The sequence below is a fragment of the Rattus norvegicus genome, chromosome 11 (assembly GCF_036323735.1).
Source record: "Rattus norvegicus strain BN/NHsdMcwi chromosome 11, GRCr8, whole genome shotgun sequence".
NCBI lineage: Eukaryota > Metazoa > Chordata > Mammalia > Rodentia > Muridae > Rattus > Rattus norvegicus.
The window spans coordinates 46,783,331-46,806,620 of NC_086029.1; the positions used below are offsets into that span (position 1 = coordinate 46,783,331).

A 23,290-nucleotide genomic window follows, 5' to 3' on the forward strand; every position below is an offset into this window, starting at 1 on the left:
GCCTCTGCCCCTGCTTGGGGTCCTGCCCCGACTTCCCTCCCTTTGACTGTAATCAAGATGTGTAAGCCAAGAAACTCCTTCCCAAGTTGATTTTGGTCAGTGTTTATACAGCGACAGAAAGTCACTAGAACACAACTCTGATCAACACGGGCTCTGATTTTTCCACATCCTCACGAGCACATCTGGGTTTTGATTATAGCTATCTTGACACGTGTGAAACGAAGTGCGTGGCCATTCTCGATTCTGAGCCCTGCCGTACACCTGCTGCACCATTGTTCTATGTGTCAGAAATGTCTGTTCTATTGTTTTTGTTTTCTCTTTATGCTTCAAGTCATGTTTCTGTTCTCTGTTGGGCTGAAGGTTCCTTCTGCATTTTGAATATTCAGCCCTTGTCAGCGGACGGTCTGTGCTGTCCTCCCTCCTCCTTCAGCTTGTCTCTTCTTCCCGTGCCTGTTTCTTTGGCTGTGTGGCACTGATTTGGTTGACAGACTCACAGCCATTTCTTTTGGTGGCCCTGCTGCGCAGATGCCATGGTTTTCCGTGTTTCCATGGTCTTCCAATGTTTGCCTGTAAGTGTAGGTCATGGGGTGACTGAATCACTTTTGAGGTGATTTTTGCATGCAGGACCACAGTCCAGTTTCATCCTGTTGCATGCGGACATCCAGTTTCCCCGTCGTCGTTTCTTGAAGTGTCCTTTCCCCAGTGCCCACTCTTGCATCGTCCCTGAAGATCCGCTGGTCCTAGAGCTGTGAGTTTCTTTACAGATCCTCACTTCTGTCCATAGGGCTGTATGTCTGTCTTTATGCCACAGCCACACTGCTTCCAACTATTGCAGGTTTGTGTTGTACGACTTGTTTTGAGAAGATGCAATAAATGTCTGTTTACCATCAGACAGGATGTCGGCAACACACCAAAGTATGATTCTGCTAAACCTATGAATTTAGTTGGGATGTCTGATAGCAACGTGGAAGAGGGTTACACACAGGAACATGGATGAGGGTTCCATACAGGAACATAGGTGAGTGTTCCATACAGGAACATGGATGAGGGTTCCATACAGGAACATGAGTGAGGGCTCCATGCCAGCACGCAGCCAATTTTGGAGCGGTTAAACCACTGAAGAATCGCTTCCCTTCCCAGCAGTATTGATTACTTGTGTGTCCTTGGGGAGGAGGGAAACCCGGATGCCTCATGAGCCTCCTGCTCCTTCTGTGAGGAGATGCTGGAGTATGTCATAGCAAATCACAGCTGCCTTCTCTTCAGGACAGCGCTGACCGTGTACAGCTTAGGACGTCTCCTCAGCCGTCTGTGACGTATTCTGGAATCAGGAGCTCCAGTGACTCCGGTTTAGCTCTCCTCAGTGTTTCAGCTCTTTGGATGGTCACTGCTTCCATGAAGATCATTTCTCTATTCCTGTGGAGGATGCCATTGGGATTTTTTTTGATAGAGGTCAGAGTTTGGGAAGTGTTTGGCAAAGTACAGACATTTTAGTCAGGTTATCTTCCAACCCATGAGTATTGGCTTTCTTGTTACTCATCTTCTCTTTTAATTATTATTTTTTAATTTTACTTATGTAAGTACACTGTAGCTGTCTTCAGACACACCAGAAGAGGGCATCAGATCTCATTACAGATGGTTGTGAGCCACCATGTGGTTGCTGGGATTTGAACTCAGGACCTCTGGAAGAGTAGTCAGTGCTCTTAACTGCTGAGCCATCTCTCCAGCCCTATTCGTCTTTTCTTTCCTCATCAATGTTCTGGGTTTGTTTTTATGGAGCAGAGTTGGAGTTTAAGAAGGATATTTTACTATAAGCACAGGGTAGAGAGACAAAGGCTTGAAAAGAAGAAAGAGATCCTGAGATCATGGGTGTGGCTTCTCAGAGCCCAGGGGGTGTGGTTTCCTGACTCCCTGGTTGGGTTTGTTTCTAAGTATTCTCTTCCTTCTGGTACTGATGTAATTTTTTTTTTAACTTTTGTTCTTGGGTAGCTGATTGCCCGGGGACTGGGGTGGAGACTTAACTGATTTTTGCTGCTGTCCTTTGTCCTAGAACTACTGAAATCATATATCAGTTCCAATAGATGTTCTGCCTATAAACTTGATCGTTTGGCTTTTTCCTTCCTCATTTAAATGATCATGGTGGTGGGGAGCTGTATTTTGATCCTATGGAAATACAATGTTTATAGTTAATGTTTCTTTATTTTAGTGATTTGTACCAAGATGGCACATTTAATAAAGGTCTAAAAGACTTACTTTTAAATTTGTATGCATTTATTTAATTTGCTTTACTTATTTTTGTGTGTATGAGTGTTTTGCCTGGGTGCATGTCTGTGCACCACTTGTGTGCCTGGCCCCTGTGGAGGCCAGAAGGAGGGGACCAGGTCCTGTGACACTGAGTCAAAGCTACCAGGTGGACGCTAGGACCTGAACTAAGGTCTCCTGGAGAGCAGTGGGTGCCCTTAACTGAGAAGCCACCTGTCAGCACTGACCATTTGTTTCTGTCTATGATTCTGTTTCCATCTGGTCTGTTAGTGACTTAATTTACCCGTGCTGATGTAGCCTCACTTTCTAGGGGTAAACTTCACTTAGTCAGAGTTTACAAATGGCTTAAATATCTTTTTGTTGTTGTTTCTGATCAGAAAAGTTCTTAGTCCATATTTATCTGTGAAACCCTTAATTCTGGGCAATCCAGTTAATTATACCCACATGCCACGCGAGTGCATTTAGGGAGATCTCTGTTTCTAAGTCTAGAGGAGAACAGATAAAGAGCATCCAAATTCAGGAGGGTGATTCCAGAACAAACCAGCTGATGAATGCGGATGTTCTTACATGGAGTCTACATGCTTGTCTCTACCAGGATCCGCTGGTGAGGCACAGACTACAGCCGCAACCTTTCTGCTGTGTGACACCATCAGCTGACCACTGGTGAGGCACAGACTACAGCCACAGCCTTTCAACTGTGTGACATCATCAGCTGACCCAACTCATGTGCTGTGCTGGCCTTACCACTCAGGCAGCTCTCCCACCCTCAGAGTCATATTTCACGATCGGCCTGTCTTTAGGGAGATCCCCGCAGTTACCCTTGAGTGACAATGTCCTGCTGCCTCCTCTGAGTTGGGGTCTCCATAGGTGGAGGTTGGGGGGAGCTGATGTGCCCTTGGTATCCGGGAAGGCAATGAGAGGCAAGAACAACCATGTGTAATGTTGGATGCTCCCTTCCAAAGTTGAGTTGGCCGGCTGGTGTCCTTGGTTGATGAAACTAAGGGCTACTGGTCCTCACTCTGGAATGGGTGGCCATGTCCCATGGGCATGTGCAGAGAAAGCTTTGGAATGCTGTCATGACTTTCATGTGTGTTTCTGCATGCCATCTGATGCAAGCCATGTGACTCCCTCTACGGTGCAGCTCCATCTTCCTTGGACCTTACGTTCTGGCTACAACATGTTGGTCCTTTGTAGCTATGGTGTCTGTACTTGATTCAATCAACCACAGATGAAAAGTATTTAAAAGAAAATCATAAAAATAAATAAATAAATAAAAAGAAAATCATGTCTACTGAACATGAATAGATTTTCTCTTGTTTATTTCCTAAGAAATTTACATTGACATGATGTTTACTTTGTATTATAAGTAATCGAGAGGTAATTTACATATATAGGAGGGTATGTGTAGGTTCTGTGTAAATACTACATTTTATTCAAAGGCCTTGAAATCCTGGTTAGATTTAATTGCTAACCCAACACAATCTAGAATCCCTTTGGAAGAGAGTCTCAACGAGGAATTATCTAGATTAGGTTAGACTGGGGGGGTCTGTCTGTGATGGCATATCTTGATTCTCTTAGCTGGTAGAGAAAGTGAAGAAATAAAGTTTCAAAGTTTCATAGATATGAGAAACAAAGTTGCAAAAACAAGGTTTTGAGAAATACATCTGGTGGTCAGGATGCCTGTGACAAACTTGTGACCTTTCAGAGAGATACATCTGACGTCAGGATGCCCAGTGATATGATAAAGTTTTGGTGATCAAGATTCTGACTAAGCTGATTAAGACAAAACAAAGAAAAACAACTGTTGTCAGAAAGACCCTACCCCTCCCTGTGGTAAATTGCAAGAACAACTGCAAGATGTCATCCTGACCCTGCCTGACCACCCAGTTCACCCCCCTCTAAGGGACATGCCAACTTAGCCCTTTCCCAGTGATTCACCAAGGCCAAGTGTAGGGCTGGATGAGGAAAGTGATCAACTGAGCCAAGAACAGCCCCTACAGCAGGCCAGCCAATACCTGACCAGATCCTTTGTCCTGTGTACCACCAATGAGAATGGGCCAGCTAACCCTGTTGCTGAAGTCTTCCCTCTATAATGAATAAAAGTTGTGTGCTTTTTGGGTTCCAGGTTGCCTCTCCCTGCATGGATGAACAACCCCATGTATGCGGATTAAAAAACCTCATGCTATTGCAGCGGTCACTTTGTCAATCTGCACTCCTGAGGTAAGGCCACTATGGGGTCTTACAACAAAAGACACTGCCTACAGTGGGTGGCACCATTCCTAGGTAGAGGGTCCTTGAATGTGTAGGTGGAGAGAGGGGACTGGGCACAAGTATGCATGTATGTATTTGTTCTCTTTCTGCTCTTGACTGTCATGTGACTAGCTGCTGAAGCCTGCATTGAATCCCCTGAAAGGACAGACTGGAACCGGAACCACAGCCAAATAAACCTTTTCTCAGATGTTGCTTTTGTCAGGATATTTCATCATGGTGACCAGGAAGGAAGCTGGGCCAGTGTCTTTGACAGTCCCTGGAGTCAGGGATTCAAAGGAACAGCTACACTTTCAGGTTCCTTGGTGGGTGACAGTGAGGTGAAGAACTTTTGCTTTCATGGTCAATCCTGAGCAATGGCGTCTCCCAGACCATGTGTAGTCCCAGGGATGGTTTTTCCAGATGACCTACCATGTCCGTTTTCCTATAGGGAACCAGAATTTCCAAGGAAACAGGGTGGGCTATTGGAGGAGAGGAAGCTCTGGGAGAAGAAGGCATTCACCAGAACCCAAAGTTGGGAGAACCCACTTCAGGTCCCAGCCCAAAGCCATCTGAGTCACTAGGTGGGATCCCAAGTCAAGGAGTTTTCAACAGCAGTACAGGAAGAGCAAAACCAGGATTGAACACTCATTCCAGAATTCTGTTTCCAGCATGTTCTTTAGCTACAGACCTCTTCCTGCTAAAGAAGAGGACCCTCTCCTCCCCTGCCCCATGAACAGCCCCACCCACTCTTCATCTCCGAGAGCTTCCAGCCAGTGTGTCACTTTGGATTTAGGAATGTTCTGTCGGGTTTATTGTAAGTGATGACTCACAGCCTCGAAGAATACTTTTGCCCTTATCTCTAAAATATCCCTGACCCTCTACCCAGGCTGCGCTCTCTCCCATGAACAAATTACACCCGGCTTCTTTCCACCTGGGCAGCAGACGGGGAGCATTTGGCACGGAGACTTGGCTTGTCTCCGCACGGGCTATTTGTCAAGAAGTGGAGTTTTGTGGCGAGCCCACTGGCCTGGGAATCCTAATAACCCCGGATTCGTGGACAATTTGGGGTGAGTTATTTGTTTCTATTCTCCATGTAGCTTTTCTGTAGAACGGGGAAGGTTAAAATGCAGCGTGGTTTTGAAGCCGTAACAAAATGGTGGAAATGAAGGTGGTCGCCTCTGTCTAACCGCGGACTTGGGTACCGCCAAAGAATGCGGAACGAAACGTTATCATTCTTCAGGGGAGTCGCGTTTCATAAAGAGCCTTGTGTTTTAGTTGCTCATTTAGGGGGGAAAATATACATGCGTGTATAGGAAATAAAGAAAGAAATGAACTGTGGCCATCCGGGGTGGACAGGTTATATTCTCTCTGGTTGTTAGGGGCAAAGCCCCACAGTGCTTTGCAAAGTGAATCACAGAGGGCCCCCGAGGGACTCCATCTCGGCCCAGCGGCGGGTTCTACAGGGAGAATACTGTGGCCAGAATATCTCCACGTATCGTTGAGGCTTTACATCCTAAATCGTTGTGTAGAATGTACGCTCTGGTTTAGGCTACCCCACCAGTGTGTCGGCTGGTCTCCTAACTCTGGCACCACCTCCTAATACCCAAGCACACAAAACAGGCCTTTCTTTTTTCAAAGCTGCGAGTCGGTATGCTATAAACACGGGCCTGAGGTTAGAATATTGAATTCCGGGAATATCAACAATCTGTCTTACCCCATTAATCAGAGACTTACAATCTCTCCAGGCTGAGGAGCCCTGGGGCTGTCCTTGATAATTCCCTGTCAGGGAGAGACTAATCATCCCGACATGTGCTTAAAGAGGCATTCTCCCCTTTGTTGATTTTATGTAGGAAATGATTACGAGGGAAATGTTGGCCTGCTCGAAGGTTCTGTGGCTTTGGGAGGAGGCCTAGGAGCAGGGATGGTGGAGACGTGGTGACATACAGAGCTTCTTGGACAGGGCTCAGCCAGAAGGAGTGCAGCAATTTGCTGGGTGAGGCCTCCACATGCAAGCCTGCTCCAGAGCAACTAAAGGAATAATTAATCCTCCCCTCGCCCCCCTCTCCCAGGTGCCATTATGCCATATCTGAATTACATTATCAGGAGACAAGTACAGGTTCTACCCTGATCCCCCCCAAACCCTTAAGGGACACGAATGTCCAACTGGTGATCTAACAGCTCGTTCTCCTGGCCTCTCTGGCCCCAGCTGACTCTGTCTCAGTTCAGCCAGGTTTGCCAAAGATGAGGTAGCTTGGGAGCACATCTCTCTGAGCACTAAAGATGGGGGAGCACTCCAGTTTTCCCCACAGTTTCCTGCTGCTGACTCTTAGGTGGGGGGGATGCTCCAGGACCCCCCTGCAAACACCCAAATCCTCAAAGGCTCAGGTCTCCATACTACAAAATGACAGTTCACACCTTCTTCCACACGTCCTCCATATACCCTACATCATCCCCAGACCACTTACCACACCTAACAGAGCTCGGGGGCCCCATGTTTTGCTGTCGTGCTGATTGTAGATGATGACAAGGTAAAACAGTGTGTGCTCGGGGCAGATGCAATTCTGGTTTGAATATTTCTGACGTTGGTTGAGTCTCTGGATGCACAGAGCATAGCAGAGGTACAGAGTCAGCCACATAACAAGTTTCCCACCACAGAAATCTGGTTTGTGTCAAGAAAGATGCGTGTTTCCCCAGGCTGGGTGTAATCTCCGTGCTCTGCGCTTGACTTGTGCGCAAAGATAAAAGCTCCCGAGAGCGGCCAGCTATACCTAAGCCACGGAAAATCCACAAATTAAGGCCTAACTTTCGGGATTTTGAATGGAGCAACCAGTGGGAGAATCTAATGCCTCTGGTGACTCCATAGAGTCAGAAGCAGCAGAAAGCCTGTTCCAGTGTTTAGAGGCTTCAGATCTCGAGTGACAGCCTGGGTCCACTGAAGGAGGCTGGAGCTGTCTTTCAACTGGCTCTCTCCAAAGGGAAGTGTGACTCTGTGTGTGTGTGTGTGTGTGTGTGTGTGTGTGTATGAGTGTTTGTGAGTGTGCATGTCAGTGAGTATGGTGCATGGTGTAGGTATGTTGTGAATGTGGGTGTCTGTCTGTGGTATACATGTTGTGTGTATGAGGTGTGGTGTGTGGTGTGTGAGTATATGTATGTACACATGAGTGTGTCTATGAGTGTGCATGTCAGTGAGTGTAGTGTGTGGTGTCTGTATTGTAAGTATGGGTGTGTGTCTACAGTGTACATGTTATGAGTGTGTGGTGTGTATGTACACATGAGTAAGTGTGTCTATGAGTGTGCATGTCAGTGAGTGTAGTGTGTGGTGTCTGTATTGTAAGTGTGGGTGTGTGTCTATAGTGTACATGTTATGAGTGTGTGGTGTGTATGTATACATGAGTAAGTGTGTGTCTGTGAGTGTGCATGTCGGTTGGCGTGGTGTGTGGTGTCCATGTGTTGTGTGTCTGTGGTGTACGTGTTGTGTGTGTGTATGTGGTGTGTGAGTGTGTATGTATATGAGTAAGTGTGTGTCTGTGAGTGTACATGTCAGTGAGCATGGTGTGTGGCATTTGTGTGTTGTAAGTGTGTCTGTGGTGTATGTGTTGTGACTCTGTGTGTGTGTGTGTGTGTGTATGTGGGTGAGTGGGTGTCTGTGTATCTGTGACTGTGCATGTCAGTGAGTGTGGTATGTGATATGCGGTGTCTGTGTGTTGTGAGTGAGTGTGGTGTGTGATTGTGCACGCAGGTGGACATGCACATGTGTGAGCATGTCTATGGAGGTCAGAGTTGATGTTGAGTGTCTTCCTCCATTACTGTCCATTTTAATTTTTGCGACAGGGTCCCCTGACCCTGGACCTCCAGTGCAGGCGGGCTGGTGGCCAGCTTGCTTTGGCTTCTGAGAGCTGGGGTGGCAAGCAGGTCACTGCGCCCATCCAGGATTTATGTGAGTTCTGTGGATCTGAAGGCCAGCACTCACTTACCTGGAGCACGGGCCTAGCACTAGGTGGAGCACACACTAGTAACGCAACTGTTGGTTTGCCGTCAGGTGTGGAAGGGTGCTTATGGCGGGAGTGTTAGAAAGACTGCGCTAAGGTGTGTAAAGCACCTAGGCACAAAGCGAGCACTTGGAAGGGGTGCGCCTTAACAGATGAAGAGAAAAGACCTGCTGTCTGCCCTGGAGAGGGGCTGCGGGTGAGATACTCGCTCCATGGGAGGACCTGAGCTCTGACCCCCAGAACCCAACAAAGATACAGTCGTGGTGCTGTGTGCCTGTAACCTCATGCTGCTGAGGGGGTCGGGGCATGTGGGATGGGATGGCAAACTGCAGGTTCGGGGAGGGACCCCGTCTTAACAAATCAGAGAGTGACAGAGGAAGATCATGAAAATTGACCCCTGCCTTCTATATAAACACGCACAGGTAAGCATGCTGGCATGCACACACCGACACACATGCACATGCACACACATGTACACACACATGCACACATGCACACACATATATGCACATACACACATACTTGCATGCACACACACACACACACACACACACACATACACACACACCCTTTTTTTTTTTAAGAGAAAGAGAGGCTGGAGAGGTGGCCTCACTAGGCTGTTAAGACCAAGAACTGATCTTGGAGTAGATGGGCATTAGGTCCCTGCACCCATGGCCAGTAGCCCACAACTGCCTGTAATTCCAGCTCCAGAGGACCTGGCGACTTCATCTTGACAGAGGGCACCATACACATGTACACATACCCTCACACAGCCACACAGACACCAATTAAAACTGAAGTAAATCTTTCAAAGAGAGAGAAAATGAGATTAGGGGGGTTTTTTGTTAAATTTTACACTTCATTTGGTGCACAGGTGCACACACACGTGTCACACCACAGCTGTGGAAGTCCGAGGATGACGGGGTGTGAGTCAGTTCTCTCCCTCTACCGTGCAGCCATTGCTTGGCAGCAAGCCCCTTTACCCAGTGAGCCATCTCACCAGCCCAGAAAAGGAGGTATTTTTAACGGTGAATGTCCAGTTTGGGTTTGTAAGGCTTAGGCAAATATCAGCCACAAATGCAAACCCAGCGTAACAAATCATCCCCCACAGCCCCCACTTTCACAGACACTTTCCTGGGACTTTTCAGGGAATCAGGCTTTTATAATGAGCCGGTTGTGTGTTGGGCCCCTGGGGATGCTTGGTTTTTGTTCCTCCAACAATCCTTCCCTGTGGTGATTTATACAATGCTTCTGAATGATGTATGTGGCCTCAACTAGATCCCTTCCTGATGTGGGCGCCAGTAGGTCACCGAGTGCAAAACCCTTTCCTAGGTCATATACACAGTCAAGCCTCCAGGACCTTTGTGTGGTTGCCTGTTCGATCTACTCTCCCTCCAAATCACTCTCCCTCCAAATCAACTCTCAAGACTGGGTGACACGCCCAGTGGACTTTGCGGAGGGTTTGGGGTTCAGGAGCATAAATCAGGGCCCTCAGAGTGATGGGTGAGCTTCGTCAGAAGGGAGGAATCTCTTGTAGCCACTGTGCCAATACTAAAGTCAAAGCTCTAGGAATGTGAGCACTGAGCGGAGAAACAATTAGCTTGAGTTTAATTACACTCAGGATTCACCTGTCAGATGGGATGGCTGTTGGGAGAAAGGAAAAAGACCAAGTGGGGAAGGGCCCAAGACAGGGTGTTACACACACATATAAAAATGACATCATGAAAACAATTCTACTGTACAATTAATGTATATTAATAAAAAAAAAAGGCGAGAGGAGACCCAACCTCCAGTGAACAGGCAGAAACCGGACAACAATCACTAGAGAAGACAGCAAATGTGACATGTGTCTGGAAGGAACAAGCTTTCTTGCTGTTTTTTGATGATTCCTGGGCTATACGCATCCCCGGGTGAGCACTGGATACGTTGTATCTTCAAAGTCTAGGATACTTTGTATCTTCAAATGCGTGCCCACATGCTTACATGCATGTAGAAGCCAGGTCAACATTAGGTTTCTTCATCATTTCCTACCTGAGTTTCTGAGGCAGCGTCTCTCACTAAGACAGGGGTCTCTCTGCCTTGGACTAGCCGACCAGTGAGCCCCGGGACCTCCTCTGTCTCTCCAGAACTGGGATTACGGGCTGGGGCTTCGAGGTCTGGGTTTTACCGAGGTACTGGGGAGGGGGCTCAGACCCTCATACTTCCAGGGCACGTACTTTACTGACTGAGCCATTTCTCCAGCTCTACAGTTAACACAGTCATGAAATCTGGACACCCAGCACATGGATGTTCCCATCTCATTCTTTCCTGTAGGCTTCCTGTAATATAAAATAAAATGGGAAGGATAGAAGCAGATAGATAGATATATAGATAGATAGATAGATAGATAGATAGATAAGGCAAAAGCTTCTAAGGGAGACATCCGCCTTTTATTTCTTTCTATCCCACACCAATATCCCTCTGTGGAAAGCCACACATTCTTTAAGGGTTGTTTGGTTATTTTAGTGCAGCAATATTGTCTGCACAGTTTAGAAATGATTCCAATAGGGGAGGGGCATTCAGTGAGCAGAGGACTATACAGATGAGGTCCCTCCCCCTATGCCTACAGTATGTTGTAGAAGCAGCTTTACATGTGGCTAGAAGTAAGGAGGGTGCCGTGATTAACATGTTTTTTTTTTTTTTTTTTTTTTTTTTTTTGGAGCTGGGGACCGAACCCAGGGCCTTGCGCTTCCTAGGTAAGCGCTCTACCACTGAGCTAAATCCCCAGCCCGATTAACATGTTTTAACACATAAACCACCCACCACCCCCCATGTCTTATAACACGGAGCCTGTGTGACGGCACCAAGGTCCCCATCAGTCAATTCTATACCATTCTCTTTGCCCAAAACATGGTCAAAGATGTTCATGGGGTGTGGAGGCTGAGCCTCCCCTCCTCTTCTTCCTTCTGACTCTCACCCTTGGGGTGACACCCTAGGATGCAGGATCAGACCTGGATGGAAGGTTTCCAGGAGGCTGAAGAGGGAGCCATTTGTGCGGGAGTGAACTTCAGACCCACCCACAGACAGAGGAGATGGAGGTTCTTGGAAGGCGACGGCCTTTGGAACCGAAGAACGAAACATTAGCTCCAGGTGCCCTGATTGATGGAGACAGGCCCTGCCTGATTCCGTCCTCCAGACTGGAGATTCCAGGAGAGCATTCGTACTGGGAGTGACATTTTCTTGGACTGTCACCAGGGATTATAAAGAACGTTCCTCACCCCTACGTGTCTAAGGTATGAGGGATAAAGGTCAATATATCGGGAATTGAAATGATAAAAGACACAGCGATGGGTTTCCCTGGGAAACACATGGCAGCCTGGTTTACACTCTCCCTAAAATGAGACCAGCTAGCTTTGGCTGCCTCCAGAGCACCTCAGAGTGTATTAGGCCCCTCTGTCTCCTCCCTCTGTTTTGTTTGTTTCGAAAGAGTCTCACTATGTGGTCCAGGTTGTCCTTTAACTCGTTATATAGCCCAGGCTGTCCTTGAACTCGTTATATAGCCCAGGCTGGCCTTAAACCCGTGAACTCCACTTCTTGAGTGCCAGAATGCAGGCACGTGTTTCAGGGTAGTGTGGCCACTGGGCATTTCACCGTGGGTAACCCACCACGTAGAATACTCCTTCTCTAACCATTAAGCTGCACTGCCCTTGGGAGCTCTTGGGGAAGCTAAGACCAAAGAGGGGGATTTGATTTTCTTAGCATCCATCATACTTAGCCACATCAGCCAAGAGATTCGTCACCTTCGTCAGCCTTCTACATAGTAATAAATGGCTACCAGCGTTCTTTCTTCTGAGGCTCAAGCTCAGCTGCATTCCTCTCTCCCTATATCCAGAGAGTAAAGGAAATTAGATTTGGATATTGTGTTCATTGGTTTGCTTGGTTGCTTTTTTTAAATCTTATTTTACATGTATGAGTGTTTTGTCTGAACATATGTCTATATACCACTTATGTGCCCGTGAAGGTCAGAGGTCATTGGATGCCCTGGAATTAGAGTTAGTTACATATAGTTGTGAGCCACCATGTGGTGGCTGGGAATCAAACCCGGGTCCTCTGAAGAGCAGTCAGTGCTCTTAACCACTGAGTCACCTCTCCCACTCTAGACTCATCTAAAACAAACAAACACCCAAGTGTTTTGAAAAACTGTGATCAAAATTGTGGGTTCTGGTATTTGGGATTCTGACTTAAATCTTGACTTTACTACTAAAAGTAAAGGTGGCCCCGCAAATTACTAATTTAAGCCTCAGTTTCATCACTGTAAAACCAGTTTAAGGCAGATCCTAACTGCATAACTCAGTCCTTGGATGAGCTGAGAAATGGATGCATGAACATCGCTAGACTCATTTCTGCTGAACCGCAGGTGGCCCCCAAATTGATCAGTGTGTCTAACCTCGTTCCCTCCCTGTTCCATGCCCAAGGGAGGATGTCACGTACCAAATGACAGAGACCATCAAGACGCTGTCTGCTACATCTGTGTGAGTTACACTGCGGGAACCGAGAAGTGGAAGATCCAGGTGCACGGTTTGGAAGGTGTACACACAGGGATGGGGATTATAATTATATTTAAGTTATATTTGGTGACTCGTGTAAGTGTGGCTCCAGGAACATCTACATGGCATCTACACAGCATCTACACAGCCTCTACACGGCACATCGATGCCTAAGTCTACGGCTTTTCGAACTTGCAATTGAGATGGATGGCTTGTTTCACGAGCTTTTCCTTCTCTATAATTTACTCCATTGAAGCCATCGCCAAATTAAACCTTTAGAAGAAAGGATATCGCTGGCACTGTCAAAACTAGAACTCTTGTTTTGTTAACTTATCTTCAATTCTGCATTTGTTCAAGGAAAACACTATACATGTGCGACTATACTGCTAGAATTACATGAACTTAGCAAGGTCGTACTACAGAAAGCCAAAGTAAGTTACTTTCCTGTTGCTGTTATAAAACGTCACAACCAAAGGCAGCCGGCTTACCGATGGGAAAGTATTTGGGCTCCTGACTCCAGAGGTGTAAGCATCTGTCATGGTAGGAAGAGACAGGCAGGGCAGCAGGAAGCTGAGCATTCACAACCATAGGCACAAAGTGGGGTGAGCAGGGGTGGGAGGGCTATAAACACTGGAAGCGCCTCGGTGACTTCCTTCCCTCAGCAAGGCTCTATCTCCCAACAACCGAGCCCCCCAACCCTACCAACTCAGATCAAGTGTCCCCCACACGGTTCTCATTCAAACCACCACAAATTGTATTTCACAAGCTTATAACAAGTATTTAAACGGTTTTAATTAATTAATTTTTGTTAATTTTTTCAAGACAGGGTTTCTCTTTGTGTAGCCCTGGCTGTTCCAAAGCTTGCTGGGCAGACCAGGCTATCCTGGAACTCATAGAGACTCTGCCTCCTGAGTGTTGGGATTAACACACTTGCAGTTTTAAAAAAATGTTTCTTTTCTTTTCTTTTCTCTTTCTTCCCTTTCCCTTTCCCTTTCTTTCTTTCTTTCTTTCTTTCTTTCTTTCTTTCTTTCTTTCTTTCTTTTTTGAAATAAAGTTTCTCTATGCAGGTCCCCCCCTCCCACTCCTCCCCCACCCCCCCAACCCCTAACGCCCCCCCTCCCATAAATCTCCTAAGGACAGGCAGTGAAATCCTTTAAAACGGTGAACCAGTTCCCAATATCCCACTTCCCTCTTTTGCACCCTTCTCCCATGACCTGTAGTTTCTGGTAGAGAAAGCTTAAAGAAAGTCAGATTTAGAGCAAAACAAGAAGAAAATAGTGTGACGTCTCTGGCTTATCTTCTTAAGCAATTTTATCCCCGGGGAGCTGTATTTCTACTTCTGCAATGACTCCAGAGAATAATGGTGGTGCTTCAGGTTGCAGCATCTATATGAGTGGCTGCAGGACCCTGGTCTGCTCTTTTGTGTCTCTCAACCCTAACTTACCCCAGTCATACAGAGAACATGAATGTGTCCTTTGCTGAATGCCAGTCACTACCTCACGTAACCTGTCTACACTAACATCATCTCTACACCGGCTCTGTGAGGTAAGGACTAACATGTCCATTTTACAGGTGAGGGGATGGAGAGGCAAGGGAGGTTAAAGAACTCAGCACTAGGACTGGAGCCCAGATGGCGTGGCCTCCAGAACCCTTATTCTTGGTCATGGTCCTACTCAATTCCAGAGCACTTCCAGGAAAAGAGAACAAGCCAGTCAGCATCTGGCTGCTGGGGTCATATTTGTTAAGGAAAGCCCTGGGGTTGAAGGCCATGCTTACAGGGAACCTAGGTGACACTCATCAGTGTAGACATTCTCAAACGTAAGTCACATTGGTTTATGGATCGAGTACATTGCACCATTAGCCATCGATGGTAAGCCTCTGGGTTTATACCTGGTTTTAATTCCTCCCTGGAGAGAGAAGCTGCTAGGCTGGTGGAGTACAGATAAGTTCCCCACCCCCTTTCCAGAGAAATGACTCCTCAGAGGAGTGTACAGTGAGAGCCCTGGGTCTCTCAGTCACGTCAGGTTTTCTAATTCCCTTGGGACCCAATCTGGCCAGCAACACCCATGCAAGTCAAAGCCCCAAGTAATCATCTACCTCCATGTCTTCAGTGACCAGAGCTATCCATCCTTGACAGCACCTTGACAAGCGAAGTCTATTTTTCTGGCATTGAGCTCGGACGGATACACTAATGGCTGTAAGTTCTAGGTACCCACAACCACTTACTAAATCAAGTCAGTGAATTAGTCATCAGCTCGACCTGCTTCACCAAGATGTGTGTTTCCCTTCCTTTCCTCCTTCTGTATCTTTCCTCTTACCTCTTTCTCCATCCCACGGCCTCACCTACAATTCGGCCTGTCCGTGATGGAGAGAAACACAAATATCAGAACGACATCAGAGACGGCACTCACAGTGTAGACGTGTCCTCCTCCAGGTCCAGAACTGTATCCGGGTGCCTGTCTGGAGCTCCTCTTGAACATCTTCTAGGGCCTTCTTGCCCAGGTGCCCCTGGCTCCTGCTTCTGCCTGGCAGGTTGTGTGCACCTCTGGGCAACTTCCCTAGTTCACCTTCCCCACCAATCAGATCTGCCTGGCTTTCCACTGGGCCCTCTCCTCCCAAGGCTGCTGGTCACTCTGCTGGTGCCCAAGATGCTCAGGCTTCCCCCAGTCCCAGCCTGAGGCACACCTAGTTTCAGCTATCAACGCTGCCCTTTCAGAACATGCCATTCTGACTCAGTCCTCTTTAAAAGGGGCCAGTGTCTCACTCAGGCCGGCTCACAAAGTCACTGTTCTCTTAACAAAAGGCCAATCAAAGTCTGAGAGTCTTTCTCTGACGTCTCCACAGCTCGAATGACCTGTTTTCTTAGGCCTCATTGTTGCCGGTCACCACTAGTGACACTTGGTGTCCAAATTCAGAAGAAAGCTCAGATTGAGAGTGGTACTAAGAAACGGGAAATTATCCAGAGGAAAATCAAGGAGGTGAAGAGGTTCGGGGGAAGAAATACATGTGGTGGAAGGGCTGGAGAAAGATGAGATCAGAAGTTGCCGGAAAGGCAGCTCCACTCTGGTGAGAAGAAACACACAAGAAGCGTCTCCTTAGGTGACGGGGCGAAGACACAGCAAGGCTGTGAGGGAAGGACAGAGAGACTGGAAAGTACAACTTGTAAATAACTTTATTACCAGGGACGGTGACAGGAATTGTCCCTGCTTACCTGCTCACTGCCCAGGTCACCTCCATGGTGTGTTCACCTCCACTGAAGCCTGGGTCTAGAAAGGTCTTGTCCAGCAGAAGACAAGGCTCACGTTAGTCCACATGTGGCTTACGGCTGACCATAGGAGCTGCTACTCCATACTACTTGGTCTACCTTCTACCTGAGCTTTGCAATATAATGTACACAAGTTGCTTTGGTATAAGAGACTCTGCCCTGGCACCAGGGAAAGGCAAGACTGACTGGGAAACAGTCTGCAGCCACACAGGCCAACTGGGTCTCAGCTTTGCTCCCCATTTCCTGAAAGGCCTTGCACATGTGCCTTACATCTGCTTTGATCTTTAAATGAGTTTAGAAATACTGTCAACTGAGGAGCTGGAGAATGCTCAGCGGGTGACGCGCCATACAAGCGGGAAGAAAACAGGAAGAAAAATGTGAACAGGGCTATGCATGCCTGTCACCCCGTGTGGGTGTGTGCAGGGTGTGTGCAGGTAGACAAATTCCCAGAGCTCGCCGGGCAGCCAAGTTAGCTCAGTGAGAGACCCTCCCTCACAAAGTAAGGCTGATATCGACTGAGGGGGACACTTGATATTGACCTCCACAAACAGTACACAGGTGTACAGGCTAGCTCAGGTGCACAGGCTAGCTTACACATGCAAATATACTAGAGTGTCTCAGAGAGTCAATAGTGGGGTTCAAGTTCAAGGCCATTCACCTCCTTGGGGGTGGGGCTTTTCACCTCTCTATTTAGGTCCCCAGCTAACAAAATGAGGTCACCTACATCATGGGCATAATCCCCTCTGCTGTCTACTGTGTCACCTGAACCATGCTGGCTAGTTTTTAATGTCAACTCACCACAGGCTAGACTCATCTGCAAGGAGGGAACTTCGACTGAGAAAATGACAATAAAATCCAGCTTCGGAGCATTATCTTAATGAGTGATTGAGTGGGCGGGGCCATCCCTAGGCTGGTGGTCCTGGGTTCTATAAGAAGCAGGCTGAGTAAGCCAGGGGAAGCAAGCCAGTAAGCAGCCTCCCCTCCATGGCCTCTGCATTGGCTCCCGCCTCCAGGTTTCTGTCCTGCTTGAGTTCCTGTCCTAACTTCCCTTCAGTGATGAACAGAATGTGGAAATGTAAACCAAATAAACCCTTTCTTCCCCAACAGGTTTTTCGGTCATGGTGTTTCATTACAGCAATACCAAGCAATACATTAACCGAAGGCCTTCTCACAGAAACATCCAGGATAGCATTTGGCCTCATATCTGGACCATGGCACAACCAAGTTGACACACAGAATGAAGTGTCCCCATGGCATGGTTGCCCGTGTGAAGAGCTCTATACCTGTCTGGGTTTAGGGACAGTGTGTTAAGAAAATAATTTCTTTACTGAACGGTGCTTCATATGGTAGATCATTCCTTAGGACTATTGTTCCTCCCAACACACTCTGGGAAGGAAGTATGTGCATTAGGACGCTGTCAGCAAACAGCTGAGAAGACATGGAGGCCCGGGTGAGGTGACCAAGACAGGTGCCTGATGCGGTTGAGATGACAAGGACCCCCGCCCCTGTTAGGTGGCCAGGCAGGTGCCTGACACTGCTGTCCTCTGGGGAGGTGTAAAATTTTGATTAGAAAAATGAAAGGAGGCTGGTCATGGTGGCACACACCTTAAATCCCAGCACTCAAGAAGGAGAAGCCGGCCGATCTCTGTGAGTTCCAGGCTAGCCAGAGCTATGTAGAAAGACTCTATGTAGAAAGTCTCGAGAAGAAGAAGAAGAAGAGGGGGCTGGGGATTTAGCTCAGTGGTAGAGCGCTTACCTAGGAAGCGCAAGGCCCTGGGTTCGGTCCCCAGCTCCGAAAAAAAGAACCAAAAAAAAAAAGAAGAAGAAGAAGAAGAAAAGGAGGAGGAGGAGAAAGAGAAAGAAGAGGAAGAAGAGGAAGAAGAAAATTGAGGAGGAGGAGAACAAAGGTGAGGAGGAAGAGAAGAAAGAAGGAAAAAGGAATGCACTAGGCAAAAGGGAGGAGGATGGGCAGTTGCCCTGGGCCCTCGAGGACTCATCACACTGTGTGAGATGGATACCAGGCAGAGTGATGGATGAAGACTTCAGCCTTTAGCAAGCTTGAAGAAGGGGCGGGCATGTAACCAAGCTATAAATCTCAGAAAGGAGAAGCAGAGATTAGGAGTGATCAACAGCTATCTGAGTGAACACACCGAAGAAGGGGGAGATTTTCACAACAGGCGCAGATTTTTGTCTTTTATTCTGAAGGGCCAAGAACTCAAAGAGGAAGCATGTTGCACCACAGAGTAGCCATGGCAATGGGTCAGTAGCAGAAAGAAACAGGTTTCGAGAAAAGGCTCCACTGGGGGCGGGGGAGGGAGGCAGAATGGAGAACAGATGGGGAAAGCAGTCACTGAAAGGTGGCAGGAGAGTGAAAGCTAGGCTGGGGTGTGGGGGTGGGGCATGGGGCGGGGGCGGGGCTCAGAAATTACCTGTACCCAAAGTGAAATGTGGTCCTCAGTTTCTGCTGGCCTTCCCTCCTTGCTATGCGGTTCAAGGCACCTTGGTATGTATTGTGAAGTTTCTCATTGCTAATCCGACCTTCGACATTCTTCACTTTGCCTACAGCAGGCCATCAGTTAGGAAGGGACTTTAAATCTCCAAGAATGGAAGTCTCTAGAGATAGGACATTCCATTCCATTCTGTTCAAATTTAAATTTGGTCCCAGAGCAACAAGACCTGCTCTGGAGCCTCCAATCCTCAGTCCTCTGCAGTGTTCAAAAAGACAGCTGAGGGGCTGGGGATTTAGCTCAGTGGTAGAGCGCTTACCTAGGAAGCGCAAGGCCCTGGGTTCGGTCCCCAGCTCCAAAAAAAAAAAAAAAAAAAAAAAAAGACAGCTGAACCCTGTGTGAGCTGTCAGCCACGTAGTAGTGAAAAGATTGCTGGAGCATCCTCCGACCCCTAGCCGAGATCGCACAGCCTGGGGTACCCATGCCCCCATATTGGCTCTCTTACAGTGAGCGGGTAGATGAAATGACAGAATCTTAGCCAGTGTGACCCCTGCACAAGGTTAGACTCTGGGGAGGCTGGGCTAAGGGAGGGATGATGCAAACCCCACTTGAGTCCTGGTGGCCTTGTGGTGGGCAACCTAGTAGTCAGAGCAATCCAGCAGACTGTGTGTCTTTTATGGACAAAGCTTTCTGATCAATGGCGTGGCTGAGGCAGGAGAGTGTGGGGATGCCCAGGATAGGCAGCTTCAAGGGTGAGCAACTATCCGACAAGTTGCTCTTTGCTATCCTCCTGCTCCGGCTCAAGGAGAGAATGAAAAAAAAAAAACAAACAAACAAGCAAAAAACAAAAAACAACTGAATTTCACTTCAATATCTTTCTACACAGGACACCTCTTCCTGCCTGCTGGGTCCTTCTGAAGACTCTCAGAAGTCACTGCTCTATTCTGCTTGCCAGCAGTGCTCGGGGCTCCTGGGTTCTCACAGCAACTCTCCTGCTTCTCTGGTCTGAGTGCAAGCTTTACTCCTCATATAAGAACAGCAGTCACATTTGCCTATGGTCACCTACATCCCCTGTGGCCTCCCTTCAGCTCGGCTGTACCCGTCAAGGTCTGATGATGCCACATACCTTCATGCCTTTAATCCCAGCACTTGGGAGGCAGAGGCAGGCAGGTGGCCTGGTCTTCATTGGTCTACATAGCAGATTCCCAGCCAGCCAGAGCTACATAGTGAGACCCTGCCTTAAAAAAAAAATAAAGCCATTTTAATTCCCATATCCTATTTTCTTCCAAATGCTCTTTGCATCCTGAAAGCCTGGTCTGTCTGTGTCCAGTAAGGACAACATCAGCAGTATCTGTTGGGGTGGTACCACAGGACGGTGCCACACGGTGGGAAGGAGACCCCCTTCCTGGTGAGGAAGCTCATCTGCATGTCCCTGTCCCCTTCACACCCTTGTCCCTGATTTGGAAGTCTGAAAGTGTCCAGGAGGCAGTGAGTCGCACCTTCAGGACTTGCCCCTGTGGGTCAGAGTGGGGATAACTAGGTCCCATCACACACCCCTGCTGAAATCTGGATTCAAATTAACTTCAAGATAGAAACCACACCCACTGACCTGGACTCTAGCAGTTAGGAAGGCAACCTCAGGGGGCCCCACTGGCTTATAGCTTCCCATGAGATCAACATTCACACAGAGAAAACAAGACACTTGCTGACTCCCAGTGGACATCAGCAACCCCTGGTGGTGCACCCTCAGTACCAAGAGACATCTCAGGCCCTTGCACAGTCAACTCTCATGGGTCTCTCTCCCCTCATCTGCCAGACATATTCCTGAAAACCGAAAAGGACAGTGCCAGACCCTAGGCAGTCTTCACCTTTCTGGGAAAGGCCAACAAAAGAATTGATTTTACCACCAAGATTGTTACCTGTATTCCAGGTGGGAAGGAGCAAGGCCAGGTAGGCAGGAGGTGATGTGGAAGCCTTGTTAGGGTTTGTTCCTTGCCACGGAGTCTGATTCAGTACAGTAGCTGCCTGCTGTCATCTGATACAGCCAGCCTACTGCGCTGTGGGAAGACCCAGATCAATAAGAATCACCGGCTAATGAGGCAAAGAGACAAGATTTATCAACACTGTTTACCTTAAAGATACCTTCAAGGCCTGCCTGCACAAACACCTGTTTCTTCAGTGCCTGCTCGGGGAGGGCCGAGTAAACAGGCTGTCCTTTAAGGAAGACAGGAGAGCAGGTCTCTCAGGAGCCACAGCAGAAGGCAGATCCCTGGATGCCACTCAGTATTTAAACATGCGAATCTGCCTCTTTGCTGCCAGACCTCTGCCATCAGTGGTGGAAGGCATGCTCCTGGGAAGGGCAGGTTCTCCTCAGTGCCGCCCTACGTTGATGGCTGAGGGCATGAAGGAACGACTGACAAACTGGCCAAGAAAGTCCTGTCTCCCTCTCAGATAGATGTGACCCTGAGGGACTCCCATGGTGGGCACAGGTCTGTTTTGTGACTGGCAATAAAATCTTGAGAATCCTTCTGTCCAAAAGCCTTTCCCCGATCCCCCTGAGGATCTCTACCATTTGATTAAGAAAGCGGTCGATGTCCAAAAGCACCTTGAGAGCAACAGAAAGAAGGAGGATGCTAAATTCCACCTGATTCTGAGAGCAGGATTCACTAGTTGGCTGTTATAAGACATGGCAGGTCTCCTACTCGGTTGGAAATAGGAGGCACCTACTGCCTTGGCTCTAGTGGCATAAATTCTGTTGTGTACATAAGCAGTAAAATCACTTTGAGTAAATAAAATAATGTGAGTCCATGAATGTTCTTCCAAATCAACCCAGCATCACAATTTCTGCCTATAAATCTTCCCACTGTATCAGATTTCAAGCCACCAACCTATCACTGAACGTGGAACTGGGTGGAGGTGCCAAAGGCCTCATCATTATGCGGGATGCACTACCTTACTCTGACATCCAGTTGTCACCTTTACAGAAGCAACTTCAGGAGAATAGGCTCATGTTGACTCCACGTCAGGAGTTCCTGTCCAACATGGTGGCCTGAGGAAGGCACAGCTGTGGGGCAGCTCTGTCTTCAGTGTAGCTCCTCCTCACATCCTGCGGGTCAGGAGACAGAAACTGGAACAGAAGTGGGGCTGCATTGTAAGCCTTAAAGGCCTCCCTGCCCCTGGGGGCCCACTTCACTAGGCAGGCCTCAGCTCAACAGTCTACAGCCTCCCAAAACCACACCACTAACTGGAGATCAAGTGTACACACGGAGACATACATAGACATATACACAGAGACACACACAGACAGACATGCACACAAAGGCTCCCAAAACCACACCACTAACTGGAGATCAAGTGTACATACGGAGACATACATAGACATATACACAGAGACACACACAGACAGACATGCACACAAAGGCACATGTAATATACACATACATAGACACACACACATATATGTATATATGTATATATATAGAGAGAGACATATACACAGAGACAGCCATACATACATAGACACACAGAGACACAGATACACATAGTGTACACCATAGACCAAGTGTGCATACACATAACACACCCAGAGAGTCATAAACATACACACACATACACACACACACACACACACACGCGCGCGCGCGCTCATAGACACACCCACAGACATACAAACACACACAGAGACACAAAAACAGACACACACATACACAGACATACCTACAGACACATACATACAGAGGTATATTCACACACAGATATATAGAGAACATACACACAGACACATATCCAGACATACAGAGACAGACACAGACATACCTACAGACACACACACACAAACACAGACTCACGTACATAGCACACACACAGACACACCCATGACTGGAGAGATATTTCACATTCAAACCATAATAACAGGGATTAAATACACTAAAACTATCAGGGAGTAAAAGGCACAAAGATAATTAGGAAGCAATCAGTGTGGAATGGTCATTACACTTTAGGTAATATAGCTTAATTGTAAGTTTATAGGACTTTTTAAATCGTGACCCAGCAAGTAGTTTGAATCAAGTCAGCAGAGTCAACAGCTGGCCGAAGCTGGCTTCAGCATCTTGCAGCAGGGGCACCTCCCTTCACCACCCAATAGTTGCCCGAGGCCTGCAGAGGCAGGCTCCCTCAGAGAGGCCCACACATGCTCACCAGGTACCTCACAGGATTCCTAAGTAAGTCAGTGAGGAGCTCCGTCCTGCAGGTAAACTGAGGTTGAAATTGTGTGTCCTGTGCACTGGTTAACAGATTACCCAGTCAGGGGATGACCATTGATTAGCTTCCTTTCCCGCCCCAACCCTTCCCACCCCAAAGTGTAATTCCAAAGTGTTAATTCACTCCTTGCAAAGACCCTCTCCCAAGTTCCCCACCCCTGGGGAGTCCGAGGTCTCCAAGGACAGAATCTCCCATTTTTGAACACACCACTCCAGCCAGCTTCTTGCTCCCAGGGATATGGTAACCAAGCTGCCAGCCCCGTTTCTTCCCTACTGTTACCTGGAGAGAACATTA

At 47.8% G+C, this 23,290-nt stretch overlaps 1 protein-coding gene across 1 annotated transcript in view; it reads right to left on the reverse strand.

The window, feature by feature from the left end:
• The window catches only part of Cldn14 (claudin 14), a 97,110-nt gene extending 81,391 nt beyond the window's left edge, over positions 1 to 15,719 (reverse strand). The window contains exon 1 of the mRNA XM_039088410.2: positions 15,436 to 15,719. The gene's annotated coding sequence lies outside the window, so the exon portion shown is untranslated. The remainder of the gene's footprint in view (positions 1 to 15,435) is intronic.
• Between the last annotated feature and the right edge of the window lie 7,571 nt (positions 15,720 to 23,290).